Genomic DNA, 17596 nt, shown 5'->3' on the forward strand with positions numbered 1-17596 from the left:
CCTGTGCTCCCTTTTTATGACCTGGCCTTCATGAACAAGCAGGACTGGGGAGATACGCTGCATTGCTGGCCCCACTTGGGCTTCCCTTCACTTGACTGAAACCTGAAGCAGCTCCCGGGGATGAACCCTCTTCTTTGCTTCAGATTCGGAAGTGGGTGAGAGTGAGGGCCAAACCCTGATTTTTGCCAATTCAGGAAATGCTGTATAGCAAAATCTTGGCCTGACTATTACCAAAACCTAAACACAAAAATGTTGCAGGTATTTTCTTGTCCCTTTCATCCATCCACCATAAAATAGTTTGCTAGTGAGTGTAAAACTATGTTACTGAGCAGGTGGGAAAGCAAAGTATTTGGAATGGGGAGCCCTACCAATCAACAATTGGTTTATTGCCTGGGAAATCAAAATGCATAGTTGGTATAATGAAATACAACAGAATACGACAGGAGAAGATTATGTTACAGGATTAAGGGAGGTTACTTCATATTATACAATTCAAGGAAAATTGTCCCTGGGGAATGCAATACAAGGCAAAAGTAGGGCATAATTTCTCTGCCAGGTATATGGGCATGAAAGCCACTTATATAACAGGAAGATACTATGAAGAGCTTCCTTTCCTCAAATCAGTCTCATGGAAATCATCTTCATTTCAGCCAGGCAGTCAAGGTAAGGCAGTGGCCTTCTTATGGGGAAGTTGCAGAGTTTGTGACTTTTTAGCTTAGAAGAAAGAAGAAGCTGACATTCATGAAGAAGAAAGATAAGGGAGGATTAGACATGAGGGAGGTTTATCAAATCATGCCTGATATGAAGAAAATGGATTTTTCCCTTTCATATACTAGAACTTGTGCTGATTTGAGGGAGATTCAGGATAGATAAAGGGAAGATGTTCTTCATTCCACATATAGCAAAACTATGGGATTCACTGTTGTGAAATGCATGATGGCCACTACCATGAAAGGTATCAAAAGAGGATTCAAAAAGTCATGGATGACTATGATTAATGATGGTTGTACATCAGCTCCAAAGTCAGATGCAGTATGCTTCTAAATACAAATTGCTGGAGAGCAGAAGGGAGAAGGTGCTATTGCATCCATGCCCTCCTTGTGGGAATCTATGAAGCACAAGTTGGGAGCAGAATGCTGGACCAGAGGGGTCTTCGGTCTGATCTGGCAGGTGCTTCTTCTAACTCGGCTAATTTCTTTGCGGAGTTAGAAGAAAAACAAACAGCAAGCACTGCTCAGATATTTTGGGCTACAGCTGTGACATCTTCATAGCATCCTCAAAGTACTTAAAGGGCCTCTCTGTTTCCTGTAATTGTTGAGCAAGATTTGAGCATAGGCAAAGCAATTGTATGCTTTATTTTCTTGATATAATCTTGATGGAAAGGATTCCTTTACTCCAGGTGGCCCTTTACACTTCATGAGACTCTTCCTAACATAAAGGCCACATAATAGGTGGATTAAGCTTTGAGTTAGGTTATTTAATTTAATATATTTAAATCAAGGGATTTATATGCAGACCTTTATATTATTGAACCCAGGGTGTTTTGCAATGTGATCTAAACCAAAACTGTAATAAAATGTACAAGGAACCAATTAGAAGTAAATATAATCAGCACAATGCACAATTAAAACAGCCAGATGAACAACATCAGTCCTGAAAGTTTTAAATATAGCATCTTCTCAATGCTATTTAAAAATGCAAAGCATTAAGATATCTTGATCTGATGCATAGCAGATAATTAAGTGGGATCTTGGGAAGCCTCTTCCATCATCAGGTTTGCACACTATTTGGAACCCAGCACAGGCAGGATCCTCAGTTTTGAAGGGTCTGGATGGGGTGCAACAGGCTTTCTGCTGCAGAAGTTCAGTGCTGAGGGACAGACCTCAAGGACAGGCCACCAGGAATGGAATAGAAGAGGCAGATCCAATAAGCAGGCCCCTACAGTCCTCTGCACACAGTGTGGAACACATGTGTGCATTTGTGGGTACACCTGTGCATGGGGACAATGGAAGAAATCCACCTTAAGAAACATCTTTTGCATCTCTCCATCACCCTTTTACTCAGATCTGCAGGTAAGAGTTGCCCTATGCATGTTTCACTTGGGAACTGAAAACTTTTAATGAAAGAGTGTGATGTTCTTGCTAATGGCCCCCATTTTATCAAACACTGTTCTCAGCAATCCTTATGAATCCTCATAATTATGCCTTTGCTAGGCATTAACGTCGTTCCCTTCCTTCTAAGCCTTCTTAGCTTCCTTGTGCTAGCATCATCTGAGTTACATTGACATTATTTTATTGTTGTTACCTACCTCCAAATCATCTCTGTCTTACGATGATCCTATGAATGGATGTCCTCCAAACACACTGTCCTTGACAGCCCTGCTCAGCTCATGGAAACACAAGGTCGTGGCTTCCTTTATGGAGTCCATCCATCTCATACTCGCTCTTCCTCTTCTCCTGCCTTTGACTTTCCCTAGCATGGTGATCTTTTCCAATGAGACTTGCTGTGGTTTTATATTGTCTCTATGCTATTTTATTTTATTTGTATTTATTGAATATAATTTATTATTGAAATGCCATGGGCAGTTTTTCGGGGGGGAACTACCAAAACTTTGTTATAGCTACATTATATTTATTCATATCTTTAAGGATCTTATTATTCATCTTTTGTGGATGGTAGCTTTGATGATAGGATATGATTGATTAACTAAATTGTCAATTACTTCTGGAAAATTATTTTAAAGCACACACAAAGAATCTAGCTTTGTAATTTAATATGACGTCCTAAACACCATTGTGCACATTGTATATAAGACTTTCTGAAGCCAATCAGATTTGGTCATATTAGTTTTATTGCACACAAAATTAATCTGATTCTTAGACTGTGATCTAATGTACACTGCTGAAGAGCCTGGGTGTATGACATGCATTATTTCTCTGGCAGCCAGTAGATGTCACTCATTTGTAGTTCCACTGACTTGAGTCTCACCTGCAAAATTAGCTGACCAATTCTGAAATTGGTTGCACTTGTGTAAGAGATTGTTGAAGAGACGTTTAATGGACCACCAATGTGCAAAGTGCAACGATCACAGGAAACCATTTTAAGAACCCCCAGGTTCATTCTTTTCAGCCTGACTTGAATTTATATGCCTAGCAAGCTCCCAGCTGAACTGCACAGCCATATTTACTCTAACCTGGCAGAAGGTTCTAGGTTCAGTCTTTGTCTCTCTGGTTTAAGTAAAAGGTGATGGGCAGAAGGAGGAGTCTGTCAATTTCTCTTTCTCCTATGTATGCATTTTAGAATGTGAAATTCTTCCCATGCTGTCTATGTAGAAGTGCACAAATGTTGACAAGCCTCACTAAATCTTCATGCATCTGTACTGGCCAAATTCAGTGGGTACAGCAATTCCTAGTGGAGACAGACCATACAGAACCTGTGTTCCACAAAGCTGTTATAGATGAGGAACGTGTCAGAAAAAAGTGGTGGCCCCACCACAAAGAGGGATTCAGATCCAGACTCTGGAGAGCTAAGCTCTCTGCCTGGGTGGACAAAATGGTTAGTTTTGGCTTCTCCACATCTGCATTTTTAAAATTCCAGGTTTTTTTCCATCTCATTAGTGAAGACATTTCTAAATTTGTGCTAAGTTCTTATATATAAAAAGGACACAAATAAAACTGGTACTGTTCCTTACTCGAAGTTGCCAGGCAGAGTCGATTATATTGGATTAGATGCACAAATGGTCTGGCTGCGTATAAATCAACCTCCTACACTGCTTATGAAAGGCAGTGGCAGTTCCCTTCCATGAGAGTCAATGACCATGTAAACAGACTGTGACCCGGTGACCCAAATGGGAGCACAGCCGTTATTTCATTAGAATAGCAAGCTGTAACAAGTCACAACCTGGCTCACCTTGCTAAAACTAAGCAGGCCTGCAGCTGTTTACAGGTGTCAGGGTCTGCATGGGAGACCTCTGGTGGTGTGGGCAAATTTTGGAGTGCAGGTGCTCATCAAGACAGTATCCATAGGTATGCCCAAAGAGCACCCAAAACTCAGGACAGGTGGGGGCTGCAGGGGCAATTCATCTCCAACATAGGCTGACTGCCCTGGAGCACCAAGATTAATTCCTGTAAAGCCCCAAATAAAAGCTGCAGTGAGTTAGGAGCCCAGCTGACGGAGGATTTGCCAGCCTTCTTTGCACAAACTTCAGGTACTTCTTGTGATCCATCCCAACTAGTTATAGGATTTTTCATCCGTTAGGGGCAGATCTTTTGTAAAGCTAAAGAGTCTTACTCTCCCATCTAAGACCAAGCCTGCAAAGAGGGTTACATTTCTCTGACCTGCTTGGAGGTTACTGAAAACCACAATAATAAAACTCAGCTAGGATGTATAGTGCAGGTCAGGAAAGGAAGCACCAAGTCCAAGAGGTCACCAGCATGGCTAACAAGTGGTGTCAAGGAAGCTATTAGTGAACAGATGGCTTCTTTCAGAACCTGGAAGTCTTGCCCAAATGCGGAGAACACATTTGCACAAAGAGATTGTAAGCAGATGATAAGGAATGCAGAACACTCTTTTGAGGACCTTTCACAGATAATATCAAAGCCAACAGTAAAGAATTCTTTGGATACTTCAGAGGCAGGATCCTGGCCAGGGAGAAATTGGTTTGTGGGTTGTCAATAGGGTAGAAGGGGAATTTGGAGATTGAAGAAAAGCGAAGTGAGGACTTTTACCTAGCTTAATGGTCAGGGATCATATAATGTCTATACTATTCCATTTGCACCAGCTGCCAAAGTGTTTCTAAGGCTACTTTCCAAAGCTGTTTCTGACCTTTAAAGCCTTAAATGGTTGGAGACTCGATTACCTGCAAGGCTACCTTCCCCCATGCTATCCTGCCCTCTCTTTAAGATCAGCGAGAGAGGCCCTTCTCACTTGCCCACTTTGGATTGCAGTGAGATTGGTGAGTACCCGAGAAAGGGCCTTTTCTGCAGTGGCCACACACCTCTGGAATACGTTGCCACTGGCATCGACCAGGTTTCACCACTTCAGGCTTTTAGGAAAGCTTTGAAAGCCAACTGTTTAGTGTGGCCTTTCTCTGTTTCCTGGACTGCTCTGTAGTTGCAATTCTGCTGTAGGGTTTAGTCATGCTTTATCATGTTTATTGTTCTATGAATATTGCTATATAACAGTATTTTTAAAGTACTGCGGTAATATGAATCATATACCATTTTAGGAGGTTTTTGCCCTGAAAAGAGGCCTAGAAATGTTTTGAACAAATGAGGGGATGATCCTTTGACCCCTAGTCATTGGAGGCCATAGGATAATCCAGGTTTTCAACTTCAAGGTCAGACAAGGTTCTCTTTGTGCCTCTGAATTCCAAATCTTTATGAACTTTTGGCATTAGTCTGCTGTAAGAAGCCTCATTTCACTTTGGGCATCATCATCATTGCATTTATATCCTTGCTTTTTCCTCTTGTGAGGAAACCAAGATGGTTTAGATAGTCCTCCATGGCCAAAAGTTTCCCCAGTCCAGCACTCAGATCACATTACCACACTTTCCTGAATCTGTCTGAATCAGCCCAGGTAGGCTTGTGGTTCAGGATACGGCCAAATCAAAATGCGCCCCTGGTTTTTTCATCACAGGGCAGTGGGTGACACATGCAACAGTTCCTCAAGCTTGGCAGATCTAAGTCACAGTCTAGGAAAATCTGTGTAAGGGGGCAAGAGGGAGGGAGGGAGCGGGAGAGAGAACTGTGCCAAGGTACTTGGCTTATCCAGCACCCTCTCACTCTGTGACATATTACTTGGAACATTTCTGTTAAATTTATACTCCCTCTCAAAAGGAAAGCCTGATATCCTGCAACATTAGCACAAATACTTTTCAAGACAGATTACAGTATTTTCGATACATTACTCATCAGTGAGCAGAATTAGCCAATGAAAAGGAGCAGGTGTTCAAACATGCAGAGAAAGTAGTGCTAACACAGCATCTAATTCTCTTTATTTGAACATTTTAAAGTCCTTGATTGAAGAAATGCAAACAATAAACTGCATAACAATAGGAAGTGTTTAATAAAAACATATGGGGCATTACTGCTTTTTCATATTTATTTTTTCAGATCAAGATTCTTTTTTGTTGCATTTCTAAGGTGCTTGATTTTACTCAGTATTGATGATTACTGTGCTAGAGGTGTCTGTCCTCAGACGTGCAAGGACCCAACGCAGCGTCTTTCATCCAGGATTGTATCCCTGATGCCCCTTAGGAACCTCTTCTCTTATTTAGGACTCTATGGAAATGTGGCAAGTTATTGAGGAGTGTGGGTGTTTGCTGATAAGTAGTTTTTCTATAAATCCGATAAAAGCTCATTTAAACTTTCTTACCTTTGTCTTTTGTATGGCAGTTTATAATATTTGCTTAAGACAGCCTTCCCCAATTTATACTCTCCAGAAGTGCTGAACTACTGTTTCAAATATCTTCAGCCAGTGTGGAAAGTGGCCATGCTGGCTGGCTATGATGGGATTTGTAGTCCAATGCATCTAATGGGCACCAGATTGGGGAAGGCTGGGGAAGGAAACTAGGGAAAGTTGATGGGAGAAGAAGAAAGGGGAGGCCAAATAGGAGATGGGCTGACTCCATAAAGGAATCCACTGCCTTGAATTTACAAGAATTGAACAAGGCTGTCATGGATAAGGTTTTTGGAGAGCTTTCAAATATAGGGTTGCCATGAGTCAGAGGAGACTTGACTGCGCATAACACAAGTCCTCCTAAGTCTTATTAGGGCTTTCTTCGTGTGCACCCCATGTGCATGGGGACAGGGTGAGTGGGGCTGTGTTGCTGACCCTGCCCTTGACATCACTTGTTCCATTGGCCACCCTTCCTTGATCTCGTACTGAACATCCCTGCAGCCACAAAGTCTGCCTACTAGTATATAGTTCTGCGTACCTAGGTGCACCATGCGTACAATATGTCTGAGCATTTGCATCATGTTCTGCTTGTGTGGAGCACAAATCTGCACATGTGTACATTGAGGGAGCTGAGCCAGCAGCATTTGCAGGGTTGGAGGTGGTGTCTAGCAGGGTCACTTGTCTAGTGTACTTGTACAGAAGGAGCTATAGAGAGAAGAAATTCTAGAGTAACTGGAGGGACTGGTTTCAAAGGAGAACATAGATACAGTCATGGACCTGTCAAGAAGGGAAGGAGGGACTCCTGGCCAGGAACTACTATAGGATATAACTCTTGTGGAACCAAGAGAAAACAGTGATTTCATCGCAATCCTGGTAATGGGCTTTTCATAGAGGTCTCTGTGAGAACAGAATCTGGACTAGCTAGGCCTTTGAACTGATCCAGTGGGAGTCATGCTTGTTCTGGGAAGCTATATGAGTTTTTCTGAAGGTCAAAAAGGGAGAGAGGTACTGGTCACCTCACATAATCAAGGACTCGCCATTAAACCTTTGCTGAAAATTAAAAGGTTAAAGGTAAAGGTTTCCCCTTGATGTGAAGTCCAGTCATGCCTGACTCTAGGGGGCGGTGCTTATCTCCATTTCCTGGCCGAGGGAGCCAGCGTTTGTCCACAGACAGTCTCCATGGTCATGTGGCCAGCATGCCTAAACACCGAAGTCCACGGAACGCTGTTACCTGCCCACCGAAGTGGTACCTTTTTATCTACTTGCATTTGCATGCTTTCGAACTGCAAGGTTGGCAGGAGCTGGGACGGAGCAACGGGAACTCACCCCATTGTGCAGACTCGAACCAGCAACCTTTCGATCAACCAGCCCAGCAGCACAGCGGTTTACCCATTGCGCCACCTGCATCCCTTTGCTGAAAATTGCCTGTCCCCAAATCATTGAAGACATTTTTATTTTATCCCTCCACCTAAATTGCTGGAGGGAAAAAAACTGATCAGAAAACTTCAGCCTCTCTGAACTGGACATCAGCTATAGAAACATAGAAACAGAGCAAGTCAGAAGGGGCATCCCAGGCCATCTAGCTATGCTGGACTCTCCACAATGGATTCAAATCTCTGATTACTGCCCATGGTTTCCACAGTGGACTGGATTCTGTGAACTTGCAGACTGGTTTTACAGAAATATAGTCATAGAAATATATGAAAATAAAAAAGCACTAACCAAAATGTGATTTTTTCCCTCTCTAGGGTAGCGCATCAAAGAGTGGATGTTGCAGTGAAAGGTGTCTGATAATTTGCAAACTGCAACAGGTTGAACAAAATGTGTATATCCCCACTGAAAATGGCAGGAAAACAGAATTTGGCAGTACGTTAGGTGAAACCTCCTAAGCTATCCAATGATGGAATAGACTGCCTTGAGAGCTGGGAAACTTTCCTCAATGGGTGGATGAGCAGAGGTAGGACAGCCACCTGTCAGGGATGCTGTAGATGCAAGATTCCTGTTTGGAATAAGGATGTTGGACTAGATGATCTCCCAAGAACCATTCCAACTCTACAGTTCTATGACTGCATGATTCTCTGTAAAATTATGAATATGGCTAAGGGCAGCTAATAGCCATATTATTCTCCACAAATCAACAATTCGAACAAGCAGAAGATTAATGAAATTTTGCTGATGTTACCAAAATGACTCTTAGGTACTAAGCATAATGAAGTCAATGGGAGCTGAGAAACTGTTCAGAAGATACTGAATTTTCCCTCTGAAAGGCAGCTTCAGCTCAGTTGCAGTTATCATTTTAGTCCAATAAAAGTGTTATTGTTGAAGCCTGTATTTTAAGAGGGGATTCAGAGGATAGCTTTTGTGCGCTGACAAAAATACAACTTTGGGGTATCTTGCACATGAACTTGACATGTTTAACTTCTTGGCCTTTTTTGAAATTATACATTGACATGAAGTTTTACTTTTCTCTGGTTAATGAAATTATCAGAAGGGAATAACCCCATGTAAATAATAAATCCCATAATTCTTCTTTGGCCATTGTGTTCCTTTTGCTATTCATAGTGTTGAGGACCATAGATACTAGATACACTTACGTAAGACTTAACGAACAGTAATTATCTTTTGGCTAAAGAGAAAGCCCAAACAAATGCTAAACTGCATTATCGTTTGGCTTCTGACATGAGCTGATAATCAGATTTTCTTGCTTAAATCCATGGTGCTTGAACAATGCTACTCACTGTCTGTCCTTCCAGATATTACCCTTAATTAGAAAGAACAGAAACACAAATCTGAATTATTTCAAAATCTGGTTTCCATGGTCAGTGGTTTGATGGGCTTAACTTTATTACAAATAAACCTGGTTTTATAGGCTAATGAAATCTGAAATGCGAGAGAAGCAAGTGTACCAGTATGGTGTTTACATACTGAACAAGCTGGTCTGGGCAAAATATTTTGCAATAAATAATGCCGTACCTGATGTAGGATGACTTAACCCAAGCCTTACATAAACAGAAGAATAAAAGAATAATCAGAAACTGCAAAACAAGGCCATCGTACTCTAAGTTCCACTTTGAAAGTAATAGCATGATATAAAAAAGGCTACTGTGTAGTGGAAAGTCTTTATGTTTATTTTAAGGCACTGCCAGAATGTATAAATAACTTACACATCTCCATGGTGCTTCTATGATATTTTTTTTCATTCCATTTTTGTGCATGTCTGATTTAAAATATGTATTTTTTAATATTTCTCAATTGCCCAGGCACACTGTTTCTACTTTGCAAACTACAAGCTCTGAAGTAAGGTGGAAAAAAAAAAAAACAATTAGAAATGCTAGCAGGCCTAATGTTTTTAGATGAAAGCACACTCCTAAAATTTTATCCCCAAATGCTTATTTGTGTATGTGTGCATGTTGTTTAATTGGCTATTATCCATGGCAGAGGCACACAGTTTGTGTGTGTGGTGGTGGGGACATCCTGAAAAAAGTTTTGAGAAAACTGTGCTCAATTAATATTGAATGGAGTAATAATGTTAGTGCTGGATGGTGGAAAAATGGGCTAAGATAGGAGCCTGGAAGGCAAAGGCAGCAGAGCCACTGTTTCCTTCAAAATAATGTAAATAAGCATGATTAAAACTAGATCATGTTGCACAACAAATTCTCCACCCAATTTTCTGGTGACAAAATACTCAGAATATTATTGAAGAGGCCACTGAAATTCTCTTAAGTGTTCAGGAGAATCTGAAAAAGAAGACTGTAAGAACATTATTGTCTAAGAAATCTTGACCCAGCAAGATTTCTTCTTCCGGGCCAAACAGTACCTTTTACTGTGGAATTAGCATGCATTTTATGATAGGACCTATTTGGAAAAAGAAATGGAAAATTCCAGAATGGATGTACCAGCCATGCATCTTTTCCAGAGTCTTTGAAGTACGTTCCTCTAAAGATTCCCAGATTTAGGAGCTTTAAACTTCGGCAAGGATCAAAGAGCAAGTCAGAATCACAGGAAATTTCACAGAAAATGATCATGGTCCATGCTGGCCATGGGCAGCCGTCCAATTTTGTGGTACAGAGTGTGAGTTCGCAACTTACATATCTACTCTGTAGCACTTATCTCTGTTTACCACCTGGCCAGGTCCGGATTGTGGGTTAATCTATGGTGGCTGATGTGTTTTATGGCAATGCTGCCTTTGGACCTTGGCCTCTGCTTCCATCCAGCACAGTCCTTCTCTGATTTTAACTACAAGATATTCACCAGTATTTTTGATAAACAATTGAGGGTTACTAATAGATTTGCCATAGGTTACATACTTTTAATTCCAGATTTGACTGTGTACCTTCCTGTGTGCCAGTGAGCACCAAATTACCCCAAACAAGCTGCTCCCAGCTCTTTTCAATGTAACCTGGTTGAAATTAATCACCCTTCCATGTACACCAATCTAGAATCAAAATGAGGATTCTTTCATGACAGCACAAGCAATCCTGCTTAACCGTAGCAATTTCATTCTGATGCAGGTACACATTTTGAGACAGAATAATGCATAGATTTATTAATCTGTACACCCATGTACATTTAGACACACATAATTAAAAAAACTGGAATTGATTTCTGAGGTGACAGTAATGGTTTTGCTGTGGAGAGGTCTCACAAGTGTGCTCAGCTTAATACACTTCCTTTTGTCTCCATTTTTAAAATATATTATGCATTCATAAGTGCCTTTTCATTTTTACTGCAGTGGTTTCATGTCATTGAAGCGCAGTTTGGCTTCTGCCCTACTCTCCTGACTTCCTTTAAAGACAGCTAAATGGAAGCTTCCTAAACAACAAAAGGTTCCATCTTTGAGTAGGCTCTTGGCGTGTCACATGGAGGAGTTTCCATAGCAGCCTGGGGAAGACGTTTCCCCTTCTCTTCTATTTATCCCCACCACATTTGCAGTGGGGCTTCCAGAAGGAGGTGAGTGATAACACAAGTAGGAGACATCAGTGTGTACTAGTGCACTTTTTGGGGGGAGGAAGTTATAATATGGATACACTTTGTATTGGAATATGGGTTAATATTTTCTGATGTACATGTTCTTTTAAATTATCCACATATTTTCTGAAAGTTATAGCATGGTCATTGCAGACGCATTTTCCATGCTCTTGTGACAGCTAAAACACTGGAGAGATAAAGACTCACCTCCTATGGCACAATAGATGGAGGACCTGATGATGCTTCCAGTGTTTGAATGAATGAATGATATGCACAGAGGCCGTTCCCAAATGCCTGCCTCTTCTGAAGCATATGAATAATTGATACATTTGCATTTATGCAGTTATGTGAATAGCTGTCTTTTCTTTTGTTATATAGATTTTGCTTGGCTCATTTTGGTGAGATTTACAATAAAAATAAATCAAAAAGAAGTAGAGCACAGTACTGAAGTTCCACCTGGCTTCCACTGGAATTGCCCACAATGTACTGGAACAATGTTGGTATAGTATCCAGTGCAGTACTAGTAGTAACATTAATTAGATTATACTAGCAGACGTGACCTGTAGCGGAGTAGTAACAGCATGCTCTGGTACTATGGGTTTTCTTGGCCAATCCATGGTGCAAGCAAATTGCTAGAGGCAACTTTATTTGGTAGCATCCATTGGACAGCACCTCAGAGTCCCTCTGAAGCATTGAATGCAATTCCATTGATGGTCATTTGATGATCATTGACATGGTTTGCCTGATTACTGGTGTCCACCACGGCTTAAATACGCCACAGTGGGTCCTGGTGTGGATATTGAAGCCATGGGAGCTGTTTGTCACCAGGCAGCAGGGCTTGTTGCTCTGTGTAACATACCAACCAAAATTCATGGGCTGCAGTAGCCTTCTGGGGTGGCTTCTGGGTTCTGTTACCCATAGAAGCAAACCACCCTGCCAGGGTTTGTCCATCATGATAAGCCCACTATGGCTCAAGTATTCACAAAGGTGGCCAGCACATATCAAACCCACTATGCTATTATAACTGGCAAACATGTAAGCAAACCCAGGCAATAAGGGTGTTGATATCAGTAAAAGATGTGCTTGTTGAAGTTTTCTAAGATCCATCTTGAAGTTTGCTCTGCCTCATTTCTGTATCAGATTGCATGCATTCTTCTTCCTTTTCGGACAAACATTTGTGCCTATTTTTGAATACAGTTTCCCAAAGGTGTACATCAATTGTGCATGTTGCAAAACAACTGCATTTTTCCCATTGATGACAGCATGTTTGCATAGCTATTTCACATGACTGCATGTTTTCATGCACATTTCTTTTTCAAATGTACACATGCTGATGAACACTTCATATTGTTGTTGTTCCAAAAACTGCACAGCCAACTTGAGAATGTGCGGACTTCAGTGGTAGATTGTGAATTCAGATTCATTTCTGGGCAATTCCGGATAAATGCTAGTCCAATATTAATTGAACCAATTTCTTACAACTCCCAGTCATTGGAGCAGTGATCAGTGGTGTCAGCAGCAGTAGGCTTTGGTAACAGCCAATGAAATCTCCTGCCCATGTCAGTTGATGCATCTGGAAACAACCACAGTTTCTCCCACTCTGTCTTGCCTCAGCTGTCTTGTCTGCCCCTACAAAATCTGTGCACATGCGTATTTTAATATTCCTGAAGTTCTGCTTATTAAAGTATGCAAGTGAGGGGGTAGAGCACAGGCCCAGGAGAGAAAATGAAGGAGAAATCATGACTGATTTGTCTCCTGCCTCATTAAGGAATTTAGGAGGATACAATCCCATGTATTCTTAAACTAACAAAAAGTTCCACAACTCCTGTGAAGGTTGTAAGACTTTTTTATGCATAAGATTGCAGGTTGTTGCCACTTTGCAGTCCTGGGAAAACTCTTTTGGAGCACAAATACACATAGATTTAAAAAACATGTGCCATTTTTTCCTTAAAAAATAGGTCAAATTAACTTCATCTCTTCACTTGAACTTACATTTATAATTGATAATTATATTCTAAATAACAATTGCCAAATGATTGTGGAAGCTGGCACAGTCTTGACAAGCGCCAAAGTGGAAAGGACAGGTGCGTGGAGTGTGCACAGGCCCAAAGTAAACACTAGTTCAGAGAGGAAATCTAAAGCAGTCATCTTTCGTGCTGAGAAATTTATTTCTCTTAAATATTTACAATGGGAAACGGATAGCACATGATGCCACTTGGCTTTATTTCCTGACAAAAGGGGGTAGCCTGTGGTAACAAGCAGATGCTTGAGTTGTCCATGTGGCGTGAGGTGTACCATCAGTGAGGAAGATCAATATTTACTGTTCTGGTGGTGTAGAAGTCTGCCTGGTGGAACAAGAGGATGATGTATAGCGTGTAAGGATGTGGTTTCGCTTCCGCTGTAAGCAGGGGTGGGCAGCCTTTTCTGGGCAGAGGACTTCATTCCATGGTGGGGCGGTGAGCAGGGTGGGTGGGACTCCGCCAAAGCTGCAGTGGCACCCTTTCGTCTCTCTGTCTCCCTCCCTTTCATTCAGCCGTTGCCTATGTAGAGAAAAAGCCCTACGGCTCCCAGCTGGCTGGGTGGGGCACCCTGGGAATGGTAGGATTATTTTCCTGTTTGGACATGTCTAATACTCTCTTTGATTCATTCCTCTCTCACACACACACAGAATCACCTTCCAGACCTCCCCCTCATTATGCAAACACATCATTTTACCTACACAGGGACGTCCCTCTTGCATGCGTGTATACACACATGCACATGCGCTCACGCACGTGCACATCCTCCTCCCATTCGCCCAGGCATGTTCCTGAACACAGTCCCCTGCTTGCAGCTGGCAGGGATGGGGGGGGGGGTTAAACCTTCCATCCCTGCACACTGCACTTCCAGCACACCTCCCCCTCCCCCACTTTTCACAGCACCATTTGATGTGTGTGGGGGGTGATGATGTGTTTTCCCACAATGAACTTTTAAAATCTCAAATTCTTTCCATCCTGTTTACTGAGATATTTGCAACTTCAGGTGATTTCTGACCAAGTGGAGCACCAAAGAAATTCTCATGCATTAGCACTGACAATTTTAATAATAAATACGGCTATTCCTGGTGCAAGGAAGGCTGTATCATGGTAGCCAATCATATAGCTGCTAAAGGTAAGGGGACCATAGTGGCCACAAATCCATTTGGGGACAGGAACTGGTCAGGTTCCCTGGGCTCAGCCCCTGGACTCCAGTCGGCTTTGCAGTGGCCTGGAGTCCAGGTTCCTGGTGAGTCTTCTTAGTGTTCACGGAGTGCTTGCCAGGAATCGAGTCCCATCTTTGGCACAAGCAGCGGCCCTCTCCCACACCTATTCCAGCTGTGAAGAAGCCTGGTCTTCAGGAAAGGCAGCTGGAGAGACTGCCTGGAGTGCCTGTCATCTACGCCCTGCAGCTGCTCTTGTGGATTTCTCAGACATCCTTACTTCTCCATCAACACAGGGAGGTTACAGGTGGGGAAGGAAGGGCTGAAGCACCTGAAAACTGTTCCTGTCCTAATATTTCAGGCAATAAGTCTGATAATGTCCAAATTCACCTATTTTTAGACTTGGCTTTTAGCATACTGTGCAGTCAGCTCACTTCTTTCAAAATGGTCAATGAATACTTTGATGGAGTTGTCTGTAATTTTTCATGCTCTCTGCCCCCCGAATGCCAGCCCCAGAAGTGTCGGGAATCCTCGGAGAAAGAACCCTCACTCTTTCTTCCAAGAAATCTAACACAATTCATCCTTTCAAAATTTGATCCTCTATTACTTGCTGAAAAATAAGTTTCTCCATGTTCAATCAAATTGAAAAAGGCCCTAACTGCTTTGTATGAAATCCAAACTGCATTCAGAATTCTTTTTGAAATGTTCATTGCAGCATCTTCCATCTGTGCCTGCTGTCCGTGCCATCACACGTCATTTGAATAAATGGGAATCTGTCCTAAACCCAAATATGTTAATGAATTGTACATTTCCTTGCAATGCAAACAAACATCTTCCAGTCAAGTTGCAATAAATGTATATATTTTAAAATTTATGGCAGGGCTTCCCCTGCTTGTAAAATAGGATGGATTTAAATATTTTGCATAGGACCATTCAAACTCTCTTCCCTCCGAACGCCACTTGCCTTTCTTTCCTGCGATTTTTCTCTCTTGTGGTCTTCAGTTGAACTGAAAATACCTATTGGAGGCAGGGGAGAGGCTGTCTCCTTCATAGGATTTTATCTGATGCTGCTTTTACTGTGTCATTTGTCATCTGCATTTATTATTGCTACTCTTGTAGTACACCACGTTGTGAGAACTTGCCCTAAAAGGCAGGTTAGAAACATTTATAATAAAGGTCTGTCTGTCTCTTAGTTGTGCGCCACAGTGCCAAGGGCTGTGCCACTGAAAATGGAATATTCACTTGCATACTATTGGTACTCTAGGGATGTGCACCTTGGGATTATTTTGCTCTTTAAATGAACAAATTAATTTTCATTAATTTACAAGCGTCCTTGTTGAAGCATGCTGTAACATTTTCAGCCACTAGGTGCAGACTTCCCTAGCCACTGCACAGCTTAGCCGTCCATAGAGTTTGAAGCTACAGAGAGGTTTGTAGATCAAGGGACATGACTTTATGCCCCTCCCTGCTGTGGGGCAGCCCCTCCCCTTGGGGAATGGAATGGGCTGACCATGGCAGGGGTCATGCCTAGGGGCAAGAGTGGCTGTGCCTTCACTCACACAGCTGTGCTGGGAGCTTTCGCTCTATCAAATAAAGTGTTATTCTCATCTTTGCAAAGCTGGGTCCATTCATTTGTGCTCAAGAAATCAACGTAGACCTCCCCAAGTCTGACCATTTGGGAATGCTCTGACAGTCATTTCTGGGCCCATTTTTGTCCTCAAAGTATCAGAAGAAGCATGACCCTTGTGGTGTATTGCATGGAGAAATCATGGCTAGCACCACAGCCCTACTTTCTGGTAATGGAAGCTGCCATGTTTCCTCTGCACACACACTGGAATGTGAAGGCTGTTTTCATGAAGGCTGTTTTCTCAATGCATTGTGGGTGAGGAAGCCTCAGATATGGGTGGGGGTATTACTGGAGAGGAGATCCCAGAGTGGCAAAACCTAGTTGTAAAAAAGTAAAATACATTGTTTTAATGAAGAGAATCTGTTGCAGCTGACTCAGAGATTACAGGTTCCTTAACCTGCATCATCCATAGGATAATTTTTTGTTTTTAATTATGACTTTCTGTTTTTAATATTTGCATATTTTTGTATGATTTCTTAAATTGTGCCCTGCTTTGGTGGCCTGGCAGAAAGACAGTATACAAAGAAACACACAAACAACTGTAAACGCCCGACCCCCAAAAGTCATAAAAGTTTCTCCAGCTGACCCCTGAATGTGGATTCTCAGGCTGCGAAATTAGGAAGGCAGTTTCTCATCAGCCTTATAATTCTTAATACTTTTTAAAAAGCTCACCCATTGTACAATTCTTGTTTGATCACTGCACAAAGGCTGATTTACGGTCTGTACACACAGAGAAGGCACGGCCACTGTTTCTCGTAATCCTTTTGTTTCCTCATGGTCTAGTTCTTAGGAAATGATGCAAAATGCAATGGGCAGGCTTGAATCTCAGGAATGAAATTCTGGAGGCATCGTATCTATGTGGGGAGGGAAGGAGGGTGGTTATCAAAGTCCTCACTCTGCTGTACTCCTATAAACGCTCTGTCTTTTGTCCTTGCAACTTTCTAAAGAATAAAACCAAAGCACAAAGCAGAGGAGGCACCAAGGAGGGAATGCAACAGTATTTCCTTAATCCATGTGGATCAAAAACATGAACGTTTTGATTCTGTAAGGACTCTTCCTCAGCATGCTGGATTAATCACATGGATTAATAAAACACTGTTGCATTCACTCCCTGGTGCCTCCCACACTTTGTCTTTCTCTCTCTCTTTTATTGTGTTTCTTTCGAGCTGTACTGGAACAAAAGAAGGAGCATTTCTATGAGTATTGTAGCCACTGGAACTGATAGAATTCCCCTCCTGGATGGTGTCCTTCCTGAATTTTTCGGCATTTTTAAATCTTAGATGGAAATGATGATGATTTGAGTATGTCTTACAGACTGAAGATATTGTGTCTGATGCCTCAAAATGTGTATGTGTGGAATTCTAAGCTTAATCATTCATTTGGACTCTTCAGACAATAGCCGGGTTTGCATGATTAACAAAGGA

This window comes from Varanus komodoensis, unplaced genomic scaffold (assembly GCF_004798865.1).
Source record: "Varanus komodoensis strain SLA01 unplaced genomic scaffold, ASM479886v1 scaffold39, whole genome shotgun sequence".
Taxonomy (NCBI): domain Eukaryota; kingdom Metazoa; phylum Chordata; class Lepidosauria; order Squamata; family Varanidae; genus Varanus; species Varanus komodoensis.